Source organism: Sminthopsis crassicaudata, chromosome 5, assembly GCF_048593235.1.
Source record: "Sminthopsis crassicaudata isolate SCR6 chromosome 5, ASM4859323v1, whole genome shotgun sequence".
Lineage (NCBI taxonomy): Eukaryota > Metazoa > Chordata > Mammalia > Dasyuromorphia > Dasyuridae > Sminthopsis > Sminthopsis crassicaudata.
In genome coordinates, this window is record NC_133621.1 from 126,701,181 (window position 1) to 126,723,091 (window position 21,911).

Here is a 21,911-nt window from a genome sequence, read left to right on the forward strand (position 1 = left end):
TGCTATCTAGGGGATGGGTAGGGGAAGGGTTGGGAAATTGGAACACAAGATTTTGCAAGGGTTAATGACAAAGAATTATCCATGCATATGTTTTGAAAAATAAAAAAACAAATCAACAACAACAAAAAAGAAAAGCCTAGAATAATTTACATGAATTGATACTGAGCCGAAAAGGCAGAATTTAGGACTACATTGTACACAATTACAGCAAGAATATTTCAATGATCAGCTATGAAATTCATAGTACTTCTTAATGGTTCAGTGATACAATGGAATTCCAATAGATTTTGGAAAGAAAATGTCATATACACCCAGAAAAAAGAACCATGGAGATTGAATACAAATTAAGATATTCTATGTTCACTTCTTTTTTCTATTTTTTTCTCCCAATTTTTTTTCCATTTTGTTCTGATTTTTCTCTCTAAATATGATTCATAAGCAATGTCTATTAATAAATAAAATTACATATAATATATATTCATAACCAGAAAAATAAAACAATTAAAAATAACCATAAAGAATTATTTGTAAATTGGATAAGCTAGACAGTTTTCCAGTATTATCTGGATAATGGACAGCTGTCCATTATCACTGCTATTATTCAGTGTTGTAGAAGAAATGTAAGCTTTAACAATAAAAGAAGAAAAAAAAAAGACTGAAAGAATTAGAATAGACGATAGGAACATAAAATAATATTCTTTGCAGGATATAATGACATACTTGCAGAAACCTAGAGGGAAAACTAAAAAAAAATGTTAAACTTAAATCATCAATATTTCTATATATAATCAAGAAAGTCAAGTAGTAATTAATGGAAAGACATATTCCATTTAAAATAACTGCAATTAAAAATATGAAGTATTTGAGAGTCCAATGTATGAATCAAAGTCAGGAACTATCTGAACAAATTTAGAAAACACTTTTCACAAAAATGAAATCAGATGAGCAATTGGAAAAATATCAATTACTCATGGGAGGCTGAGTAAATATAATATAAATAGTAGTTCTCCCTAAATTGATTATGTGTTCATTGCAACTCCAATCAAACTACAAAAATATTTTTAAAGCTAGGAAAAATAATAGCCAAATTTATCTGGAAGAAGAAAACTCAATAATGTCAAGGAAAGTAATGGAAAAAAAATGTCAAGGAAGGTGATCTGGCCATTCCAGATCAGTAAAGTAGTAAATGACTATGATAATTTTATTTTGATACCACTACTAAGTCTGTACAGAGAGATTATTTAAAAAAGAAGGGCTCACATGTACATATTTATAACAACTTTTTTTTGTTTGTTTGTTTTTGTTTTTTTGTTATTGTTGTCATAGCCTTGGAAATTGATGGGATGCAGGCAGATTTTAGAAAAAGACATATGAAATGATGTTGAGTGAAAGGAGTAGAAACAAGAGAAAATTGTAAAAAGTAACAATATATTACTAACAATGTGATCTGTGCCAATATACTCTAGGCTTCATTTTCTAATTCAAAAGTTTAAAATTTTAACTTTGAGGTAATTTCTAAGGTCCTATCCATCTTGAAAGTCTTTAAGCCTATATTTTGTACTATACTACACTAATTTAGCAAATATGCATTGAACAAAATAAGTCTACAATAAATTTTAATTATGAATATACTTTTTTTTTGTTTTTAAATTCAATCATGATTTTTTGTTGTTGTTGTTGCAGACATACAACCAATGCTTTTCCTTAAGACATTCAAACAATCCCCAAGTTCTGTTCATGAAGTTTAATCAAACTACTTTAGAGCAGTAAAAAGCTTGGCGTTATCCATCTCCACAGTTCTGAGCCAGTAACTGGTCTCAACCTCCTCAAAGCTCCTGAAAATGGTTCTGATTCTTTTTTTTTTTTTTTTCCCCAGGCTGGGGTTAAATGACTTGCTCAGGGTCACACAGTCACACAGTTAGGAAGTATTAAGTGTCTGAAACCAGGTTTGAACTCGGGTCCTCCTGAATTCAGGGCTGGTGTTCTATCCACTGCACCACCTAGCTGCCTCCGGTTCTGATTCTCTTAAAGCCTGATGGTGCTAGTACCAGCTGTATCATATTAGAACATGTATAAACCTGTTTTTTCCTATGTCAAAAGAAGTTTTTGGCTTACCGGGCTTTTTAAAACTTTAAGAGTACCACAAACTAAAAGCTTGTTTATATGAGGGACAAATGTGTCATGTTTAATTGTGATTTTCTTTTTTTTTTTTGTGGCATGTCAAAACTTCTCACACAGGAAGATTAAAGCAACGAGCAAATGGATACTCTTTCTTAAACTCTATCTCCTAATACTTCTGAACATAGCTTTCTTACTACATTCTGGCTGGTATGTTTTTTATCTCCACATACACTATGTCATTTTCTTTCCATCTCTTTGAATTTTCCACCTGCCACTTCCATCACAACTCCTGCATGATACGAGTATCTTCCTCATAGTATCTTCCCCCTTCATCTCAATCTCTAGCTGTATATGCTAGTAGAATCACATAACTTAATTGTTTTATTTATCTTTAGTAATAGAAAGTACTAAAAAGTATACTGAGACAGGCCAGAATTCTAGATATCAGTGTTGCTATTTGTCAGCTCTTAGTGAAACAAATCTTTTCTGGATTGAAAAGCTGAACTTTGAGAAATTAAAAGCAAAAAGGAAACAGTCTCTTTTATCAAAGAGCATTAAAGGATGACAGCAATTATGGAAGGGCAATAGTACATTCTGGTCTCATAAAAGTTATTGTTTCATCTTAATCATGAAGTAAGTAAGATCATCTTTTTTTTCTCCCAACAAATCTGATACTTTAATTAAGCCTTAGAGTATATGCAATAGTTCATATCAGTAGTCCCTCACCTCTACAAAAAAGGGAAGAGAGCACATTTTATCATCCTTTCTTGAAAGAGAAGAAAATTTAGTCATTCTAATTAAAGATTTTTGTTGGATTTTATTTGTTTTTGTACCTTCTATTTGTATTCTCATAATGACTGGACATTTTGCTTCTCTAATAACTAAAGGACTCTTGAAACTTGGAAGAAATATCACCTGGAGAAATTCAGGGGTTTAATATATACCAAACCAATGCAGAGCAAAGATAATTGGAGAGAAAAAAAGAGCTCATATGATAGACCCAACTCCAAAATTCATTAACTATACATCTTTAGTTTAGCAACTTTATTGTTTTGGGTCTCTAATCATCTGTAAAAACAAAGGTATATAAAAGACATTTTTCAAAGTAGGGAGTGAGAAGAATGAAAAAAGGTTTATATTCCAAATATGGGGGGGGGGGAGAACAAAGCAGAAGAAATGGAATGCAATATGAAAGAAATTACTATTTAATCTGATGACAATAAAGAATAAATACTGCAAAATAATGTATCAAAAAGCAGAAAAAACAGATTGAGTCTACACTGTGAAAGGTTTTTTTGGATTTGCTCCTGGATATTAGAGGAAGGCACTATATTTTTAACTAAGAAAGTAAGATATGTTCAGTTTTATAATCCAGGAAAAAATTGTTTCAGTAAGCAGGTAGAGGATGAAACAAAGTTGGGGGGAACATGAGGCAGGAAGACCAATCAGACTCCCATAAAACTATTTTTTCCCAAAAAACTATTTTAGTGGCCTAGAAAAAAATAACAACAAAATTCATCTGGAAGAATGAAAGGTCAAGACTTTCAAGGGAACTAATGAAAAAAAAAATCAAAATAAGGTGACCTAGCTGTACCAGATCTAAAACTATACGATAAAGCAGCAGTCACCAAAATCATTTGGTATTGGCTAAGAAATAGACCAGTTCAAAGGTTCTGACAATGGTCTAATTTCCAAAATATATAGAGAATTGACTCTAATTTGTAAGAAATCAAGCCATTCTACAATTGATAAATGGTCAAATTATATGAATATATAATTTTCAGATGAAGAAATTGAAACTATTTCTAGTCATATGAAAAGTTGCTCTAAATCACTATTGATCAGAGAAATGCAAATTAAGACAACTCTGAGATACTACCACAGACCTCACAGACTTTCTAGGATGATAGGAAAAGATAATGGTGAATGTTGAAGGGGATGTGGGAAAACTGGGACACTGATACATTGTTGGTGAAATTATGAATATATCCAGCCATTTTGGAGAGTGATTTGGAACAATGCTCAAAAAAGTTATCAAACTGTGCAAATTCTTTGATACAGCAGTGTTACCACTGGATTATATCCCAAAGAAATCTTAAAGAAAGGAAAGGGAACTGTATGTGCTAAAATGTTTGTGGCAGCCCTCTTTGTAATGGCTAGAAACTGGAAAGTGAGTGGATGCCCATCAACTGGAGAATGACTGAATAAATTGTGGTTATATGAATGTTATGAATTTTATTTTTCTGTAAGAAATGACCAAGCAAGATGATTTCAGAAAGGCCTGGAGAGACTTACATGAACTGATGCTGAGTGAAATGAGCAGGACCAAGAGATCATTATATACTTCAACAGCAATACTATATGATGATCAATTCTGATGGACTTCAACAATGAGATGAAGCAAAGCAGTTCTGTTTGTTCAATAATGAATAGAACCAGCTATATCCAGTGAAAGAACTCTGGAAATTGAGTGTGAACCACTACATACCATTTCTAATCCCTCTGTTTTTGTCTGCTTGCATTTTTTATTTCCTTCACAGGTTAATTGTGCATTATTTCAAAGTCTAATTGTGCAGCAAAATAACTGTATGGATATGTATACATATATTGTATTTAACATATACTTTAGCATATTTAACATGTATTGGTCTACCTGCCATCTGAAGGAGGGAGGTGGGGGGGAGGAGAGGAAAAATTGGAACAAAAAGTTTTGCTATTGTCAATGCTGAAAAATTAGCCATGGATAGATTTTGTAAATAAAAAGGTATTATAATAATAAAAATTAAAAACAAAACAAATAAATAAATAAATAAATAAATAAATAAGTAAGTAAATAAATAAATAAATAAATAAATAAGTAAATGAGAAAGAAAGAAGTGGAAGAGGTAAACCAAATTTTACAAAACTTAGGTATGATAGCCCTTTGGAGAAAAATGAACAGAGACAGAAAGTAAAGTACCTTTTTTCTCACTGCTACATTATACCTACATAAAAATTGATCATGTCTCGGTATATAAAAACCTCAAAATCAAATGAAGAAAAACAAATAATAAGTGCATATTTTCCCCATTATGATCTAATAAAAAATACACATAATAAGTAGTCAGGGGAAAATAGACCCCAAAATGGCCAAAAGACAGAGTGGATGAAACAACAAGTCATAGACAAAATTTATAATTTCATTTAAGAGAATGACAATAATGGGACAAAATAGCAAAATTTATTGGATGCAGTCAAAACAGTTCTTTAGGGAAGTTTATACCTCCAGATAGCTGCAAGCACAAAATAAAGAAAGAGAAGGAAGATCAATTAGTTGAGTATGAAACTAAAAAAAGCTATAAAAAAGAACAAATTTAAAACCCCCAATTCAATACCAAATTTCAAATTCTGAAAATAAAATTCTGAAAAATAAAAGTGAAAGAAAACTAAGTTGTTTTTAAAAAAACAACAAAATAGATGAACCTTTAGTTAATTTCATTAGAAAAAGGAAAGAAGAAAATCATATTGTTAGAATCAAAAATGAAAAGGGTAATCTTTCCACCAGTGAAGAAGACATTTTTTACATTTTTTTTTAAATTTTCAAAACGTATACATGGATAATTTTTCAACATTGAGTTTTGCATAGCTTTGTGTTTCAGATTTTTCCCTCCTTCCCCCCACCTCCACGCCTAGATGGCAAGCAATCCAGTATGTGTTATATGTGTTAAAATATATGTTAAATCAATTATGTGTAAACATATTTATACAATTCTCTTGCTGCATGAGAAAAATTAGATAAACAAGGAAAGCAAATGAGTAAGAAAACAAAATGCAAGTGAACAACAACAAAAAGAATGCAAATATTATGTTGTGATCCGCATTCAGCTCCCACAATTCTCTGTCTGAAGGTAGATGTTCTCTTTAGAATAAGGTCTTTAGTAGTGGTATCAATAATCTCATTGTTGTAGAATTACATTCTTCAGAATTGATCATCCTATAATTGATGGTGCTGGGTACAATGATCTCTTTGTTCTGCTCATTTCACTTATCATAAGTTCATGTAAACCTCTCCAGGCCTTTCTAAAATCCTCCTCCTCATTGTTTCTCATACAACAAATTCCATAACAATTATATACCATAACTCATTAGTCATTCTCCAACCAAAGGGTATCCCCTCAGTTTCCAGTTTCTTACCACTATGAAAAGAGGTGCCACAAACATTTTTGCACGTATGGGTCCCTTTCCTTCTTTTAAGATTTTTTTTTTTGGAATATAGGCCCAATAGAAACACTATTGCATCAAAGAGTATGCACATTTTGATAACTTTTTGAGCATAGTTCCAAATAGCTCTTCAGAATAGATAGATCCATTCAAAATTCTAAGACATCAGACTAGTTTTCCTTTATGATTTCCTGTAAGATTACATCTAGATTCCTTTTGTTCATCATGGCTTTCAGGAAGTCCCATAATCCTTAGATTGTCTCTCCTAGATCTATTTTCCAGTTTAGTTGGTTTTCCTAGAAGGTATTTCACATTTTCTGTATTTTAATTTTGTTTTTGTTTTTGTTTAATGGATTGTTGAAGTCTTATTGAGTCATTCACTTCTATTTGTTCCATTCTAATTATTAGTGTATTATTTTCTTCAGTTACCTTTTTTTAGCTCCTTTTGTATTTGGCCAGTTGAATTGTCTTGTCCATTGCATTTTTTTCCCATTTGCAAATTTTGTGTTTTTTATGAATTGGTATCTTTTTCATATCTATTTTATAAGGCATTATATCCATTTCATCAAATCTATTTTGTAGGGTGTTATATGCTTTTCCCATTCCTTATTACAAAGTTCTCACTTCCTTTCCCAATTTTTCTTCTAACTTTCTTTTAAGATCCTTTATTCAATCTTCCAAGAAAGCCTTATAAAGAGAGGTGGAGCCAAGATACTGAAGAAGGCACACGTGACTTTCTGAGCTTCTTTCATACCCTCATTATTAATTATTAAAATCAGCCTCAAAAATAGTGCTCGACTGGTAAAATTCACCAAGATTGGAAGTACAACAACTTACTCAGCCAAAGATTATATGGAAGATTGCCAGAAAAGGTTTCTCCTGAGCAGGCTGGAATAAACTAGCACAAGCTGGGATACCAGCAGAGGCTAGCATGTGGAACAGACAGGGTGGTGGAGGGGTGGGGGTGATCTCCAGGGTTAGAAAATTTACAAAGAGGACTCTACCATAGACTGGGCTGTTCTGCTTTGATTGCAAAGCAGTAGACCAGCAGAGAAATTAAAGCCAAAGGTAGAGCATACTCTAAAAAATGCCAGAACCTAATAGAATCTGGCTATACCCATACAAAACCAGAAGTGATTTAGCACAGACCACAATACAGTTGTACAGCAGCATTCTACAGCAGGAAGCTCTAGGGGGCAATACCATATGTGCAGGGCAGGAGGGCACAGCCTGGGGCAGAGCCTAATCTACACAGTCGGGGGCCTAGCCTTGGACAATAGAATTTCCACAGAGCGACTGTGCTCCTCAGGCAGAGACACTCCCAGTGCCGTGAGGGGTAGGGCAACTGCTAATACCGATAGCGGGCTTTTGCCTGGAGTAGTGATGCTTTTACTGCTCAGCCTCCAGCCCCAAGGCAATCACTAATATGCATAGCAGAGTTTCTTGGCAGGGCACTTCCTCAGCTATGTCAGTGCTACCCAGGCCAGAATCAGCGTCACTCCAGTGTAGAGATTTTCCCAGAGCACTTATACTGTTCAACTGTTCTTTGCAGCCCATTTGCAGGACTTCTACTGACTATATATCTACCCCTGCTCTGCAGAGGAAGCTGGTAACCTCCTTTACCTGAAGGCAGACCCTAAAGTCTTTAAAGAAATGATTTTTAAAAATCAAAAGAACTATCTATAGCTTCTATACAGAAAGAGAACAGGTTTTCAACCCTGAGGAGAATAATCGCAGACAATATCCACACAATACCCCAAAAGGGGATGTACCTTGGTCCCCATCACAAAAGGCTCTGATAGAAGAAATTATAAAAAAATCTTAAAATAGATCTAGAAGAAAAAAAAGGGGAAATGAAATAGAAGCTATACAAGAGAGTAACAACTTTCTAAAATGTGAATTGGAAAAGGTAAAGAATTCCCAGGAAAGTAATATTTATGAACTGGAAAAGATAAAGAACTCCCAAGAAAGCAGGATTTGTGAATTGAAAAAGATAAAGAAATCCCAATAAATTAGAATTATTGAATTGGAAAAAGAAAATAACTCAATAAAAATAATAATGAAATGGAAAAAAAATTCCATAGAGCAAAACATAAGTTATCAGAAACTATATGAATAAAACTATAAAATACTTTCCACACAAATAATGCTATATATAACCAATTGGAAAAATAGTAAATGCTCTTGGAGAGGGCGAGCAAACATAACAAAGATGACAATGCTACCTAAACTTATCTATTTATTCAGCACTATGGAAATTAGACTCCCAAAAAACTATTTTAATGACCTATAAAAATAACAACAAAGTTCATATGAAAAACAAAAGGTCACTAATTTCAAGGGAACTAATGAAAAAAAAAAATCAAATCAAGGTGGCCTAGCTGTACCAGATCTAAAATTATATTATAAAGCAGTAGTTACCAAAACCATTTGGTTTTGGCTAAGAAATAGACTAATTGATCACTGGAATAAATTAGGTTCAAAGGACAAAATAGTCAAAAACTTTAATCATCTAGTGTTTGACAATACCAAAGACCCCAGCTTTAGGATAAGAACTCACTGTTTGAGAAAAAACTGCTGGGAAAATTGGAAATTAGTATGGCAGTAAAAAGGCATTGATCCATACTTAACAACATACACCAAGATAAGGTCAAAATGGGTTCATTCCCAAGCATAAAGAATGGGATTATAAATAAATTAGAAGAACATAGGTTAGTTTACCTCTCAGACCTGTGGAAGAGGAAGGAATTTATGACCATAGAAGAACTAAGGATCATTATTGATCACAAAATAGAAAAAATTTATTATATCAAATTAAAAAGTTTTTATACAAACAAAACTAATGCAGATAAAATTAGAAGGGAAGCAATAAACTGGGAAAACAGTTTTATAGTCAAGGGTTTTGATAAAGGCCTCATTTCCAAAATATGTAGACAATTGACTCTAATTTATAAGAAATCATGTCTTTCTCTAACTGATAAATGGTCAAAGGATATGAACAGAGAATTCTCAGACAAAGAAATTGAAACTATTTGTATCCATATGAAAAGGTGTTCCAAGTTATTTTTAATCAGAGAAATGCAAATTAAGACAAATTTGAGATACCACTACACACCTGTCATATTGGCTAGAATGATAGGGAAAGATAATGCGGAATTATGGAGGGGATTTGGGAAAACTGGGACACTAATGAAATGGTGGAATTGTGAATACATCCAGCCATTCTAGAGGGCAATTTGGAACTATGCTCAAAAAGTTAGCAAACTATGCATATCCTTTGATCCAGCAGTATTACGACTGGGCTTATATTCCAAAGAGATTTTAAAGAAGGGAAGGGGACTTGTAGGTGCAAGAATTTTTGAGGCAGCTCTCTTTTTAGTGGCCAGAAACTGGAAGCTGAGTGGATGCCCATCAAATGGAGAATGGTTGAATAAATTGTGGTATATGAATATTATGGAATATTATTGTTCTGTAAGATTTGACCAATAAGATGATTTCAGAAAGGCCTGGAGAGACTGCTACTGAGTGAAATGAACAGGCCCAGGAGATCATTATATAATTCAACAACAATACTATATGACGATCAATTCTTATGGATATGGCCCTCTTCAACAATGTAATGAATGAAAGCACTTCCAACAGAGCAGTAATTAATTAATTAATTCACTGATTTTAAACATTATTTATTTATTTTTAGTAATTGATTAATTAATTTGTTTATTTATTTTTTACAAAAATTTTATGCATAGATCATTTTCCAGCATTGACAATTGCAAAACTTTTTGTTTCAACTTTTCCCCTTCTTCCCCCAACTCTTTACCCCATATGGCAGGTTGACCAATACATGTTAAATATGTTAAAGTGTAAGTTAAATACAATATTTGTATACATGTCCAAATAGTTATTTTGCTGTACAAAAAGAATAGGACTTTGAAACAGTGTACAATTAGCATGTGAAGGAAATAAAAAATATAGGGATTGGGAATTCTATGTAATGGTTCATAGTCAACTCCCAAAGTTCTTTTACTGGGTGTAACTGGTTCAGTTCATTACTGCTCTATTGGAACTGATTTGATTCATCTCATTGTTGGAGAGGGCCTCGTCCATCAGAATTGATCATCATATAGTATTGTTATTGAAGTATATAATGATCTCCTGGTCCTGCTCATTTCATTCAGCATCAGTTCATGTAAGTCTCTTCAGGCCTCTCTGAAATCATCCCATTGGTCATTTCTTACAGAACAATAATATTCCATAATATTCATATACCACAATTTATTCAGCCAATTCCACAAAGAGGGCTGCCACAAACATTCTTGTACATACAGGTCCCTTTCCCTTCTTTAAGATCTCTTTGGGATATAAGCCCATTAGTAACGGGAGCAGTAATGAATTTAATGAGCTACACCCAGCAAAAGAACTCTGGGAGATGACTATGAACCACTATATCAGATTCCCAGTCCTCTATTTTTGTCCCCCTGCATTTTTGATTTCCTTCACAGGTTAATTGTACACTATTTCAAAATCTGATTCTTTTTTGTACAGCAAAATAACTATATGGACATATATACATATATTGTATTAACTTATATTTTAACATATTTTACATGTATTAGTCAACCTGCCATCTGGGGGAGGGAGAAGAGGGAATGAGTAGAAAACCTGGAACAAAAGATTTTGCAATTATCAATGCTGAAAAATTACCCATGCATATATCTTGTAAATGAAAAGCTATAATAAAAAAGAAAGTCTTGTAAAGTGGGGTCCAGCCCATATCTCCCTTTGGGGTTTCATCTAGAGTTGATTTGCCTTTAGGAACTTCAGGATTTGAGATATGTTCTTCTCTCCCTCCATCAAAGCTGTCTATGGTGAGAGGTTTTTTTTTGGGGGGGGTGGGGAGGTTTTTGCTCATTTTTAATAACCTTTTCTTAATAAAAAGGAGTGACAGTTTGCCGTGGGGTAGTTGTGCTGATTGACTTCCACGGCTCGGTAATTGTGGCTAGGTCCTTTGTTCTTTTGGGACTTTTCTATATGCCAGAACTCTGAACATGAAACAAATGTTTCTTACAGGATTCAATGGTTTACAATTTGTCTTTTGTAGCAAATCTGCCAAAACACCTATTTACAATAAGGAAAGAGTATACTAAGGGGCTCGCAAAAGATTCCCAGATGTGTGGAAACTGAAAAGCTCTGACTCCCTACTCCAGTCTCCCCGTGCTGTGATCTGGCCTCAGCAGACTGTTCCCCTACCCATTTGAAAAAGACCTGTTCTGAAGTTCTTCCAAGGTAAATTCTTCTGGAAATGTGTTGTACTCCAAATATTTCTTGTACTCTAAATTGGGTTACAGTCTTAATCTGCTATCTGTTTGAGAGGTCAGAGGAGGCTCACACAAATTCATGGCTGCTCTCCACCATCTTGGCTCTACCCACTGAATGTCAATGAAGAGCAACTTAGAAAAATAAATTAGGAGCTATTTTGCCCAACTCTATGCCAAAAAGTCTGTTAATCTAAGTGAAATGAATGAATACTTACATAAGTCTAGATTTCCCAGATTATCAGGGAAGGAAACAAATTACTTAAATAGTTCCATTTTAGACAAAGAGATTGAACAAGCTATTAATCAACTCCCTAAGAAAAAATCTCTAGGGCCAGAAGGATTTATATATGAATTCTACTAAACATTCAAAGAACAATTAATTGCAATATTATGCAAACTCTTTGGAAAAATAAGTAAAGAAGGAAAGAAAAAATGTTGGAAAAAGGTAAATATTAGTATAGCAGAAACTAGGTACTAACCCACTGAAGTTTTTACTAAAAAACAGGTTTTAAATATCATTAGACCACTTTCATTTGGCAAAACATTTGGTACTGATTCTATTCCAGCAGAGATTTACAAGGTGGGGGTCTATTGCTCATAAAAGCTGACTAAATTTTTCTGATAACATGACAAAGGAGGTTATCATCCAAAAATTCAAGGATATCTCCTTAGTCCATCACAATAAGTGTAAATGTAATAAATTGCACTGTGATCATCAAAGGGTGGAAAATTTCTCTTAATCATTCCTGACAATATTCTTGCCAAGCTAGTGTGGCTTCAGTAGGAGATAAGGAACTGTCTATATAATGTTTGCTACCCATTAACTCCAGGAAAAATGCCAGTAGAAGAACAGAGGTCTATACACAACATGTGTAGATCTGGCTAAGGTAATTAATAACATAAGTCTTTATCAATCTTTTTTTTATTTATTTAAAGGTTTTTATTTTCAAAACATATATATGAATTTTTCAAAATTGACTCTTGTAAAACTTTGTGTTCTTAATTTTCCCTCTTTGCCCCCTCTCCCTCCCCTAGATGGCAAATAATCCGATATATATTAAACATGTACAATTCTTCTATACATATATCATCAATTATTATGCTGCACAAGAAAAAATCATATCAAAAAGGGAAAAAAATGATAGTTAACAAAATGCAAGCAAACAACAAAAAAAAGTGAAAACACTATGTTGTGATTCTTACTCAATTCCCACAGTATATTGGTGTAGATTGCTATCTTCATGACAAGATCATTGTAAATGGCCTGGATCATCTCATTGTTTAAAAGAGCCATATCCATCAAAGTTGATCTTATAATCTTTTTGCTGCGTATATTGATCTCCTAGTTCTGCTCATTTCACTTGGCAACAGTTTATGTAAGTCTCTCCAGGCTTCTCCAAAATCATGTTATTTATCATTTCTTATAAAACAATAATATTCCATAACATTTATATATCATAACTTCATAGAATCATTCTCCAACCAATAGGTACCCACTTAGTTTCCAGTTTCTTGACACCAAAAAAAAAAAAAAAAAAAAAAGACCTGCCACAAATATTTTTGTACATGTATCCCTTTCCATCCTTTATATTCTTTTTTTTTGGAATAGTAGTCTAGTAGAAACACTGCTGGATTAAAGAGTAGGCATAGTTTGATAGCTCTTTGGACTTAGTTACAAATTGATAGCATCAAAGGCTCTGGAAAATTATGTCAAAATCTGGTTGCCCAGAAAAAATCATCAGTATTGTAAATCAGTTTCACAACAGCATATTTGCAAAGGTTCTGAACAATGAACAGTGCTCTCATACTTCATGTGTTTTATCATCATTTTATATATACCCATACTTTGACTCTCTCCTAACATCCAGTCCTATATTAAAAAAACTTCCCAATGATTATTTTGATGTGAATGGTCCATAAACATCTCATACATAGAATGTCTAAATGTCTATTTTGTTTTTTAACATTAATTTCTCCTTTCAATTATTCTATTGATCTACTTGACATTTAGGACTTTCCATAATTTGGATCATTTCTATATTTCAAATACTTTCCTCCACACACTCTGCAATTCAGTCAAACAGATCTACTTGCTTTTGTTGGCTAAATACTCTATCTTCTTTCCTTTGTACTTTTGTAATGGCTGCCATCAATGTTTTAAAATTTTTCCATTCTAGTCTTTTACATCTTAGAATCCCTGCCTATTTTCAAGATTTAAAGTTCTACTCTCTCTAGAAGACTTCTCCAACTTTTGGGACCTTCAGTGGTAAGGTTACCACACATTTTTTTTCAAAAGTGTGTTATACACACCTGTTTTATATAGCGTTTTTCCCATTAACAATGCATAGCTCTGCAATTTGGAACTATGCTCAAAAAGTTATCAAACTGTGCATACCCTTTGACCTAGCAGTGTTACTACTGGGCTTATATCCCAAAGAGATCCTGAAGAAGGGAAAGGGACCTGTATGTGCAAGAATGTTTGTGGCAGCCCTCTTTGTGGTAGCCAGAAACTGGAAACTACATGGATGCCCATCAATTGGAGATTGGCTGAATAAATTTTGGTATATGAATATTATGGAATATTATTGTTTTGTAAGAAATGACCAATGGGATAATTTCAGAGAGGCCTGGAGAGACTTACATGAAATGATGCTTAGTGAAATGAGCAGGACCAGGAGATCATTGTATACTTCAACAACAATACTATATGATGATCAATTTTAATGGATGTGGCCATTTTCAACAATGAGATGAACCAAATTAGTTCCAATAGAGTAGTAATGAACTGAACCAGCTACACCCAGAAAAAGAACTCTAGGAGATGACTATGAACCACTACATAGAATTTTCATTCCCTCTAATTTTGTCCGCCTGCATTTTGAATTTCCTTGTACACTATTTCAAAGTCTGATTCTTTTTGTACAGCAAAACAACTGTTTGGACATGTATACATATATTGTATTTAATTTATACTTTAACATGTATTGGTCAACCTGACATCTGCAGAGGAGAAGGAGGGGAAAAATTAGAACAAAAGGTTTCGCAATTGTCAATGTTGTAAAATTACCCATGCATATATCTGGTAAATAAAAACTATTAAAATAAATTTTTTAAAAAAATTGCATAACTCTGGAAAATAAGGATATTTTCTTTTTGTCAATGAACTATTATCCATTAATAGGATGTCTGAGACATAATGAGTATATAATATATGCTTAATTATTATTCATATATATATATATATGGGGAAGGTTAAAAATTTATACTAATATACTAATATTTTAAAATTGAATTACTAGAAGACTAATGGTATACTTAGAAGTACTACCAAATTTTGAAAGAGAGCTGAGCTTGTTAAGTAATTTGCATTGTGTTTCATTGTGGGTTTACTGTCTTTGAGGTGTCTTTGGGACATCAAGCTCGAAAAATCCAACATTTATCTGATAATGTGAGTTCAGGAGTAAGATATGAAAAGATAATAATCTGGGACCTGTCTGAATATGGAAGATAGTAACAAAGTCACTGAGTAAAAAATTATAGAGTAGATAGTTTAGAGTATACAACATACTGCATTTCTTTAAAATATACAGCATGTTACAATCTAGTGATTATTTTCATAGTAGAATTAATAGAGTGATATGCACAGAAAAAAAAAACCAAAATATGATTCTGAAATCATTCAGTCATTTTCCTAAAACTAATTATCTTCCTGAAGCCAAGATCTAGCCATGTCATTCCTCTACTCAATTAACTTTCAGAAGCTTAGCATCACATCAAGAATCAAATATATAAAATCTTATCTTTGTCGTTCAAAGCCCTACATAACCTGTCGCCTATTCTTTCCAGGCATCTTATAGATATTATATTCCTATATGCTTTGAGCTATACCAATCTCTTTACAAATTGAATAAGTTAATAATACACTATCCACCTCATAAGCTTTGAGGAATAATGAAAATCAAATATAGCTGTTTGTTTTCTATGCACTTTAAAATTTTAGAAGTTCGCATAAATGTAAGATATTTTCTTATACTCATATCTTTAAGTTATCAATATGGCTCTTGTGAGAGGGACAAGACCTTTAAATTCACATCTCTAGTACTTTATTCATACTGTTCATGAATCTAATGGTACTTGAGAAAAAAAACCCATTTTTATTTTTTCATCTTTACAAAAAATTAATTTAGCCTAATAGTTTGCATTTTATTCAATTATGACCCTTTTACTGAAATAAAAAAATACTTAAGATTAGTACTTATCATTAAAATTTAAAGTGAAGCATTTTCCCATTCTATACATGCTATCTATTCTTTTTAATGCCTAATAGATTTTTTTCATTTAACTTTGTTAGTTGGTTGTTTATTTTAAATAAAATTTAAAATACAGATACAACTGGAAACTCCTTTAAAATGTGTTATTAGAAATTCATGTGGTATTTTAGAAATGTTCTTAAAGTTACATATGAAAGAAACACTAATAGGAAATAGAAAGAAATTTTCTACATTCAGAAGTCCACGATGCCTAGTATTTAAAAGAATGAATATAGTTTTAAAAGTAAGCAAGTGATTGAGGCAGGTTTTATATTTTTTAGACAATTCTTTTCCTTTGATAGTGTTTTAAAAATCTGATAGATATTATTATTTTTTATTCTCTTGCTATAAAATTAAACATTAATGAAAATAAAATGAACTCAAATCCCAGAAAAAAATCAATAAATTCTCAAGGAAAGACTGGCCTATTTTCTTCCCATCTTAGTACTCAGGCCATGTTGAAATAATTTAGACAGAGCAAGTTGTGAGAAGTCTTCTCATATTATCCTCTCATTTAATTTGAATAATCACAAACACTTTATTACTGTGGCTAGGTATTCTCTTATAGATTGGTCCAATTAATATTTTTGTACCTTTCATTTATGGGACTTTATACTGGGAACATTAATATCTTGTCATTTTGTAAAAAAAAAAAATTTGATACTCAGGAAAATAAATTATGAGTAAAGCAGTACATATGATTATACTCTTCACTATAATGTAGCAAGAGTATTTAAGAAAACCAAGATTCACATACTGCTTATTATTTTTTTGATCCTAGTCATGTCTCTTAAACAAATTCTCCTCCTAAAGCTGTCACCTATTTGAGCCTCTTTCTTCACTGATAAGCTATGAAAAATAATAGTAGAAACTCATAAGACTGTTCTGTAAATATGTATTGAAATAATGCATATAAGGTGATCTGTAAATTGTTCAATTTGATATATGTGGTTTGATATGCTATTGATAATACTTATATATATATATATATATATATACACATTGACATAAGCATATATAAAATTATATATATATATTTATATAACCTATGTGCACATAAATATAAAGTTATAAAATTTGTAGACCATCTTATGTTTTCCCTTTTGATACATATGTTTTTATGTGTATATATGTATATATTATAGATATATAGATATATAGATATACACATGTGTGCATGTCACTGCTAATGCTATTAGATATCCTAAGTATGTAGTTAATGAATGAACATGAAAATAAGAATATTAACTATATTACTTCTAATTGAGATCACAAAGAAAATTATTTAAAAACATTTCTCAGTACATGTAGAAAATCATTTGGAAGAAAGACCTGTATAAAAACTTGGAATCAGTAGATAAATTTTTCTTTTGAAAATTCAAAATTTAAAGTTATAGACAAAAGAAATGGAATGTAGAAGTGAAAACAGGTTATGGTGGCTTTAAGATTGGTCAGCAAAACAATTCATTTAAGAAAAATAAAATTGCTATGTACATTTTTGAGGGTGACTTTAAACATTTTTCAAAATCATTTGGTTTCTTGTGGGAAATTGTTTTTCCTATATAAGCAAAGAACTGGAACCTTTCTTACCAGGTTACCAAATATTCTAATCATTATAATGAAGTTAGCCATATAAAGCTAGTTTTGGTGTAACCACAAAAGTATCAAGACTTTCTTTTTTTTTTTTCTCTGAAAAAACCCTTTATTCACTAAAGCTCTGAAATAATATGAGGGATTTTTAAATTTTTAGTTTAAATTTGTTTTACAAGATCTCTAGTTCTATGATAGTTCTTTCTAATATTTTAGGAAACCATGAATGATCATAGAACATAAAATATATATTTAAAAATCATATACGGTTGCAATAACTGCAGAGCATCCTAAAAAAATCTCAGATCCTTTACTCATGGTTAAATAACACCTTTAAGCAAAAGAAAGATCCGTGGTGCTAATCACGTAATTTTATTTTAAAATTTCTTATCATGTGTTGTTTACTATCTGGGAAAAACAAATGTACAAAAACAGAGATTCTGAAACTAACGTTTCTAAGCTTGTTTTAATGCATCTGTTTACCTGCACAAATATGTGCATATATTTTATACAGGAGTAAATATATTTGTACCATTCTAAGGCAGTTTTCTTATTTATAATATACAGCAACAAGACTCATTGTTGTCTAAGGTTCTTGCCAACTATGAAATTGAATACTTCAGTGATCAATTCATTCTTAGTTGGACTTATCTAATTGACACTTGTTATTGCTAAAATAATTTGGCTTCTTGCTTTTTAACAATTAGGGTGCTTAATGATGCTACAAAGAGAAATTGTTAATATTGTATACAGGCTTATATAAGTTTGATTGTAAATGCATAAGTATCAAGACATTATGGTACATAGATTGGAGCCCAAGATGAATAGGAAAAAAATATTTTGTTTATACTTGAAGTGAAGCAAAGCAACTTTTAGAAAGACTGTCATGGGAGGTCAGAGCCAAGATGGTGGAGAGAGTATCTAAAATATTCCTAGCTTGCCTCAGATCAACACTAGATTAACCCTCTGAACTAGTTTGGATGACAGAACATGCAAATATTTGGAGTGTAATAAATTTCCAGCAGAAGATATTTTGAAGCAGAAGGTATTTAGACAGGTTCTGCTTCAATTGTGTAGGATTTGGGGTGAGGGCAGCAGCCAAGTGAGGTAGTGGCTTAGGAACCCAGAGTGGTGTGGCATTTGTGCATCTAGAGAATCTACCTGGAGGCTCTCAGTCAAAATATAGTAGCATTGGCCACTTTGTCCTGAATCAGAAGTCAATGGATCAGCAAACTAGCTGTGAGACATCCAATGCAACTAAAAAAGTTGCATTGAACCTAACAATAAGGCCATACTTGGCCATGACAACTCAGCATGGGGAAGAAGTCAGTAGCATCAGCCACAGGGCTAAATGAAGTTGCTGTTGACTATAAAGGAAGGTTGAGACAATCTCCCTTTTGCCCTAGGAGTGGAACTCAGCCTTTGAAAATGAGAAAAAAAGCAAAAAGACCTCTGAGCCTAGATACTTTTTATGGAGACACAGAAGAACAGATCTCAAACAGAACAGACCTTTCCAAATGGATCTTCAGAGCCACAAAGAGTGATCTGGATCTCACAAGGCTCTCTTGTAAGAATTCGAAACAGATTTCAAAAAAGAGTTAAAAGAAAAATTGGAAAAGGATATGAGAGCTTTGCAGGAGAGTTGGGAAAGGGAAATATAGAAGTTATATGAAGAAACCTTCTTAAAAATAGATTTAGTGAAATGGAAAAAGAATATAACTACTTAAAAAACAGATTTTGTGAAAGGAAAAAAAAAAGTTATAACTCCTTACAAAATACATTAAATAAAATTGCAAAAGCATATAATTCTTTACAAAATAGCTATGACAAAATGGAAAAAGAAACCAACTTGAAAAAACATAATATGTGAATGGAATAAAAAAAATAAACAAACAAACAAACAAGACAGATGAACTCATTTAAAAGTTAAATTGGGAACTTTTATGCAAAAGGAGATAAAGCTAAGGGAAGAAAACAATTCACTTAAAATTAAAATTGATGAAAAGGAAATAAATGACTCAATGAGACATCAAGAATCAGTCAAACAAAACCAAAAAAATAAAAAAAAAAATAGAAAAATATATAAAATTCACAATTTGATAAACAACTGACTTAGAAAATAGATCTAGGAGAGACAATCTAAGACTTTTTGGACTTCCTGAAAACCACAATGAACAAAAGAGCTGATGATTGCAGGAAATCATCAGGGAGAACTACACTATGTTCTAGAACCAGAGGATAAAATAGCCATTGAAAGAATTCACTTCCTGAATCACTTCCTGAAATCACTTCCTGAAAGAGATCAAAAACTGAAAACTCCAAAGAATAATGTAGCTAAATTTTAGGATTATCAGATCAAGGTAAAAATATTGCAAGCAGCCAGAAAAAAAAATAAATAAAATATTGAGGAGCCACAATGAGGATTATTCTGGACCTCCCAGCTTCTACTTTAAAGGATCAAAGGCCATGGAATATGATATTCTGATGTACAAAGGAACTTGGATTAAAGCCAAGAATTGACTATCTAGAAATATTAAGCATTATTTTTCAGGAGGAAAGATGGATACTGAATGAAACAAGTAAATTTCATTTATTTTTGATGAAAACACTAGAGCTGAACAGGAAATTTGATGATGAAATACAGAACTCAAGAGAAGTATTAAAAAAATAAAAAAGGAAAAAAAAAGCTGTTTTTTAGTTAATTTTACACTGGTATATGGGAAGATGATATTTTTAACTCTTGAGAATTGTTTCTTTTTTATTGTATAATTAGAGGGTGTAGGTATAATTTGATTTTATTTGATGATATAAAAAAGAAACTAGAGGTGAACAAGGAGATTAAATTGGAAGAGGAAAGAAGAGGTAAAATGGGTCAAATTACATCTCATGAAGAGGCAAAAAAAGAGCTATTACAATTGAGGGGGAAAAGGGAGGGGATGATATTGTATGAACTTTACACTCACTGGATTTTGCTCAAAGAGAGAATATCAGACATGTTTAGCTCATGGAGAAACTTGATTCAACTTACAAGGAAATAAGAGAGAAACAAGGAAAGAAAAGCAGATGACTGATGGGAGGGAGAACCAAAAAAAAAGAAGGATAAGAAAGGGAGAGAGGCTGAAAAAGGGGAGTGCAATTTGAGAGAGGTGGTGATTAGAAGTAAAACACAAAGGAGTGATGAAAGAGGGAAAGGGAAGAGAAAAGTATTAACTTGGTACAAATAAGATAGTCAGAAATATAGAATTAGTAGTTTTAGCTGTGAATGTGAATGGAATGAATTCTCCCATAAAATGGGAGTGAATAGCAGACTTGTTCAAAACTTAGAATCCTACAATATGTTGTTTACAAGAAACCCCTTAAAAGCAGAGTGATACATATGGGATAAAGGTAAAAGGCTGGAGCAGAATCTTTTACATGTTAGTTGAAGTAAAAAAATAAGAAGCAAATAGCAATCCTGATCTCAGATTAAGTAAAAGCAAAAATATTTTTAATTAAAAGAGATAAGGAAGGAAACTATATTTTACAGGGTATCATAAATAATGATTATATCAATACCAAACATGTATGCACCAAATGGTATAGCATGCAAATTCCTAGAAGTTAAGAGAGCTACAAGAAGAAATAGGGAATAGAACTATACTAAAGAGGGATCTCAACCATCCTCTCACAGAACTAGATAAATCAAAGCACAAAATAAACACACAAAAAAGATAAGGAGGCAAATTGAATTTTAGAAAACTTAGGTATGATAGAACTTTGAAGAAAATCAAAGAGACAAAAAGAATATTACATTTTTTCCTCAGTGTTATATTGAACATACACAAAAATGACGATATAGTAAAGCATAAACACCTCAAAATCAAATGTAGAAAGGAAGAAATAGCAAATAATTTTTTCAGACTATGATGCAATAAAATGCTTTATTGTATATTATATATAATAAAGGGCCAGGGAAAATAAACCAAAATTTTACTGGAAGCTAAATAATCTAATCTCAAAGACAGTGTAGACAAAACAACAAATCATAGACGTGACTGATAATTTCTTCCAAGAAAAAAAAATAATAATGAGACAACATACCAAAATTTATGGGATGTATCCAAAGCAGTTCTAAAGAGAAGTTTATGTTTCTAGATGATTACTTGCATAAAATAGAGAAAGAGATCATGGACATGTATAATGTTCCGGTTTGTTTTCTGGGGGTCTCTGGACAGCCTCCATTTCGGCAGAGTAATCACCATGAGAATAACCAGGTATTAAAGGCCAAATTCCTTATTATATCTTTCAAAGTCTAGTTTACTTACCTGAAGCTTAGGCCAGCTTTCTTGAGGTCATCTGGAATGTGTCTGGGTTTCTGTGGGGGAGGCAGGAG